The sequence below is a fragment of the Hyperolius riggenbachi genome, chromosome 7 (assembly GCF_040937935.1).
Source record: "Hyperolius riggenbachi isolate aHypRig1 chromosome 7, aHypRig1.pri, whole genome shotgun sequence".
Lineage (NCBI taxonomy): Eukaryota > Metazoa > Chordata > Amphibia > Anura > Hyperoliidae > Hyperolius > Hyperolius riggenbachi.
The window spans coordinates 220,493,398-220,499,397 of NC_090652.1; positions in this window are offsets into that span (position 1 = coordinate 220,493,398).

Below are 6,000 nucleotides of genomic sequence, written 5' to 3' on the forward strand. Positions count from 1 at the left end.
TACCCTGCACTTATTGTTGAAATAAATAGTCACCCAGATAAGAATGTCTGACGACCTCCCAAAAAAGACGAAAAACGAGATGGGGATACCAGGAGCCCCTGATAGTGTAGCACTTTGAGGGTACAGGACATTCAACAACAGTGTGTGCAGAATACTCACAAGAATAAGTTGCAAGACCAGCAACCACAGTATAACGGCTGGTGAGGAAAGCCCGACCTCACTCGGGTTCTTTAGCCCTGGGCAATGTAGGTCTCTCTCCAGGAAAAGAAAAGAGGGTGTAAGAGTTCCAAGGAACGAACATACATGGCCAAAACCCAGAGCAGAGGGAGTTGGTGTGGGATGTTACTGGGAGGGAGGAGGCGCCCCAAGATGTGTTGTGTGGAAGGGATAATGTAAGTTTGAATGATAACGCATTTCGCGGATCGCAGTCCGCTTCCTCAGATCAGATAATAAAAGTGTCTCAATACTAGCGATTTGCAAGAGGTGCTCCCTGCTTGCAAATCACTAGTATTGAGATACTTTTGTTATCTGATCTGAGGCAGTGGACTGCTATCCGCGAAATGCGTTATCATTCAAGTGTCTGTGTCAGAATTCTAGTGGTTTATTTATGCAGGAAAAGCTGTCATATGTGTATGTTTTAAGTTTCTATGTTCTATGCAAAATTTCATTGTAAACTGTAAAGTTAGAGTACTTTTTTAAAATATTGCTCTGGGACAGCTCAGCATATTCCAGGTAGTGAAACTCATAATTATTAGATTATTTTAGTTACAGAAGCTAAAACATTTTTGTTTATGTTACAAGCATCTTTCAAATGTCAAGGTTATAGATAAGCGTACTGTGTGAAGACTGGAAACAAGTTTAAAAGTCACATTACTGTAGCAGTCAAATATATACACATTTGCATAATTATTACACATACATATTATAAATCTAAATATTAATAAGCAATACAAATCTTCTAGAGAAAGAAATACTTATTGTTAAACTCTATAATTACATATAATTTAATATTTTGAATTACAGTCTAAAGCTGGATTCTGCTAGCAACAGTATTGAGAAGCATATTAGCAAGAATATAATGCCATGTTTTGACTATGAAACATTCTGGAATGTAAATATTAGAACTTTGCAAGGTTGTCCCATATTTTGGACAATCGTTTCATAGTCTTATAATATATAATATATATATCTTATATTATTAATACTGCTTGTTATTTACATGATGAAATCATGACATCTGCCGGTGGAAAGGCAAATATATAGAACATGATTTTATATTATTATATTTTAATGCACGATTATATCTTATATGATTCATTGTTTTAAGAAGAATTATATAATAAGCTTTATATTTAAATAAGGATATTGAGGGAAGCCCTGTGTACTTCAATAAGCATCTAATTGATGTAGACTGTTTACTGGGTTAACATGACCAATTTTATTTTTGGAAAAGGACAGACATATTCCAGACTAATTAGCAGAAGGACACATTGGGCTCGATTCACAAAAGGGTGCTAACTCAGTCAACCAGCAGACAAGATGGCTGGTGACTTCCATTTTTAATTAACTGCGTCAAATATGACCCAATATCAAATGTCAGAATGTATAAACATTTCAAATGACATTAATTCTCACAAGATAAGGTAATTAAGGAATTTATAAACAAAAATGTTATGGTTATTTTAAATGTCAATTATTTACAGTATTCAAAACAAAGCTAGGGTTTGACGCACGGAAGTTTCAGCCAATCAGAACCTGGGATTTAGGGAAATTCCAGATTAGGCAGCCATATTGCATGCAATCACCATAAAAGTAGATCTTCCCGAGACTACCTGAAACGAGGAGAATCCTGAAGAGGAACTCTTCAGATTGTTATGTGCAAATTCTGCAAACGGCAAAAACTTTACCCAGTCAGACTGTGCATCTGCCACATAACATCTGAGAAACTGCTCAAGGGACTGGTTTATTCTCTCGGTCTGGCCATTGGTCTGTGGGTGGTAGCCTGATGAAAATGAAAGGTCCATCTCCAGCTGATGGCAAAAGGCCCTCCAAAATTTTGACACGAATTGGACTCCCCGATCTGACACTACATTCTCTGGAATGCCATGCAGCCAGAAAATGTGCTGGACGAAGAGATCAGCCAACTCCTGGGCCGAGGGGAGTCGTTTCAGAGGGACAAAATGAGCCATCTTACTGAACCTATCTACTACCACCCAAATGACCGTCTTGACCTCAGACTTGGGGAGTTCTCCCACAAAGTCCATCGACAGATGAGTCCAGGGTTCACTTGGCACTGGTAGGGGTTGTAGTGTACCCACTGGTGCCTGATGAGAGGGCTTACTCCTGGCACAAATGGAGCACTCTCTTACAAACTCCTTACAATCAGTTGCTAGCGTAGGCCACCAGGCACATCTGGCCAGCAAATCTTGAGTTCTGGCAGCCCCAGGATGCCCCGCATTTTTATGGGAATGGAACAATTGCAGGAGTTGCAGGCGGAAAGGCAGTGGTACAAACATGACTCCCTCAGGCTTTCCTTCTGGAACATCCTGTTGATAAGAGCCCAAAGTAGCCATCCAATCCTTCCAGGTCTCGGTAGCTGCCAAGACTACTTTCTGAGGTAGAATGGTTTCTGGGGTTGAGGGTTGCACTGTCTCGGGCTCGAAACACCTAGATAGGGCGTCAGCTTTGATGTACTTACTCCCTGGTGTGTACGTTATGACAAATCTGAATCTTGAGAAGAACAGGGACCAACGGGCCGGTCGAGGACTAAGTCTTTTGGCCCCTTCTATGTACTACAAGTTTTTATGATCCATATAGACTATGATAGTATGCTCTGCTCCTTCTAGCCAATGTCGCCATTCCTTGAAGGCTAATTTAATGGCCAAAAACTCTCGACTGCCAATATCGTAGTTCTTCTCAGTGGGAGAAAACCTACGGGAAAAGTAAGCACAGGGGTGAAGTTTGCCCTGCAGACCAGAGCGTTGAGACAGTACAGCCCCAACCCCGACCTCTGAGGCATCGACCTCTACGATGGAGGGGAAGGTGACATCCACATGTCTCAAAATGGGAGCAGAACAGAACAGTTTTTTCAATGTGGAGAAGGCAGAATGTGCCTCTGCTGACCAGTGGTACGTGTCAGCCCCTTTTTTGGTAAGGCTGGTGAGGGGTGACACTACCGAGGAGAAACCCTTGATGAATCTCCTGTAGTAATTGGCAAAGCCCAAAAATCTTTGGAGTGCCTTCAAACCCACAGGTTGTGGCCACTCCAAAACAGCTGAGACTTTTTCTGGATCCATGGAGAGACCAGATGTAGAGATAATATAACCCAGAAAAGGGACAGAAGTGACCTCGAAGAGGCACTTCTCTAACTTGGCATACAGTGAATTCTGTCTCAATTTCTTCAGAACGAACTTGACATGTTTACGATGTTCCGTCAGATTAGGAGAAACAATCAGTATGTCGTCTAGATACAGTAGCACAAATTTCCCCAGTACCTCCCTGAAAACCTCATTGATCAACTCCTGGAAGACGGCAGGGGCGTTACACAACCCGAAGAGCATAACCAGATACTCGTAGTGCCCGTCGGGCGTGTTGAACACCGTCTTCCAATCGTCACCATCTCTAATCCGTACTAGGTTGTATGCACCTCGTAAATCCAGTTTGGAAAAAATACTGGCATTGGTCACCTGAGCAAATAAATCGTCAATTAAAGGCAAAGGGTAACGATTTTTTACTGTAATCTTATTCAAACCTCGGTAGTCAATGCAGGGTCGGAGGCCTCCATCCTTTTTCTGTACAAAAAAGAATCCTGCCCCAGCTGGTGAGCGAGAAGGGCGGATGAAGCCTTTGGCCAAATTTTCTTTGATGTAATCCTGCATTGCCACCTTCTCAGGTCCTGACAGATTATAAAGGTGACCTCTAGGAGGCATACAATCAGATCTCAAATCGATGGGACAATCGAAGCTACAGTGAGGCAGGAGTTTATCTGCAGACTTGGGACAGAACACATCAGCGAATTCCGCATACTGTACTGGCACCCCTTTAACCTGAATCTTGGTAGCGCAAACAGCAACTTTCTCTAAACAATGATGATGACAATGGGCCGACCAGCTCTTTAGCTGACCTGAAGCCCCGTCAATCTGAGGAGAGTGAAGTTGTAACCAAGGCATACCAAGAATAATGGTAGAGGTTGCCATCTGCAGAACCAGAAACTGTAAAGTCTCTTTATGTAACACCCCTACATTACACACCAACAGTGGGGTCTGAGAAAGAGGTTGTCTACTCTGTAATGGAGAGTCGTCGACCGCAGTAACCAGAATCTGTCGGTGTAATGGAAGTAAGGGAATTCCCAATTTTTAGCAAAGTCATAATCTATGAAATTGGCTGCAGAGACGGAGTCTACAAAGGCTTCAGTGGGGACAGTCTGACCTTCCCACGTGATGGAGCAGGAAAGGAGTAGACGATTATTGTTTAGAGGTAGAGACTGCTCGCCTAGGGTATCACCTCTGACTACCCCTAGGCGGCAGCATTCTCCCGACTTATTAGGACCATTCTGGACAACGTGATCCTTCTCAACACAATATAGACCGAGTCTTTCTGACCTTTTGCGATTCTTTTCCTCTTGCATCAATCTAGAGCAGGGGTCTCAAACTCGCGGCCAGCGGGCCATTTGCGGCCCTCGATACAATATTTTGTGGCCCTCGCCGGCAAAAGCTTCCTTATAGCTCGCTTCAGTGCTCCCAAGTAATCCGCCGCATCCCCACCACTAAACGAGGGCTGCAGAGCCCCCAAATCGCCCAGGGGGCAATCCGCCGGCATTTCCTGGTAGGGGCAGAGCTTTCAGCTTCAGCTCTGCCCCTCCTGATGTCAATCGCCGCACGGATTGCCGCCTCTCCCCACCCCTCTCTGTGAAGCGCCGCGATTGTGAAATTCCTTATGCGGCCCAGCCTCATCCTGACTTTGCCTCCTGCGGCCCCCAGGTAAATTGAGTTTGAGATCCCTGATCTAGAGTATCCGATTTGCATCGGCTCGTCAGGAGGTGACGAGGGTGGAGAGGGGTCGTATGAGACAGATCTTATAGCATTCCTACCACGAATCTGTTTCTGGTAGTGCAAGCGGCGATCTATCCGCACGGCCAAAGAAATCGCTTCGTCTACAAATTTGGACTCAGGAAGTCCTAACATTAGATCACAGACTGCATCGGACAATCCTGCCAGAAAACAGTCTAATAATGTATATGCTCCCCATCTAGCTGACACAGCCCACCTCCTGAACTCAGCGGCGTAAAACTCAACCGATTTACTACCCTGCCTGAGCATCTTTAGTTTCCTTTCAGCAGTGGAAGCAATATCCAGATCATCATATATAATGGCCATGGCCTTAAAAAATTTCTGAACTGAGGGCAACGCCTCATGCTCTGCATGAAGGCTATATGCCCATGTTTGAGAATCACCTGACAAAAGGGTCTTTATGAATGTTACCCTCTGAGACTCAGTTCCTGACAAGGTAGGCCTTAACTCAAAATAAGACAACACACGATTCCTGAAATTCTGAAAGCCAGATCTATGGCCAGAAAACGTTTCAGGTACGGACATGCGGAGGTCCGTGACTGGAGGGGATCGCACTGTATTTATAGTCAATTGAAGTTCCTGAACAGCTCCAGACAGTTGTGTAATCTGGGTTTGTTGGTTAATAATCACCCCGGAAAGACTGTTTACCGCGGTGGTCAGGACTTCAACATGACTACGCAGTGTGTCCATAATGTTTTGGTCTGCTGTTCTGTAATGATTGGTGTCAGCAACACAGATTTTTCTGATTATTGGTGATCTGCAGTATCACCAATAATACAGATGCTATACCTGATTATGTGATGATCTGCAGAATCACCAATAATACTAGTATAGCTAGACACAGGACACCCAATGTAGTATAGTGTTTTCTGCAACAGTAATCGGAGAGGTTATCTCCCGAGAAGCGGGAGATAAAGACACTACTGCAGCC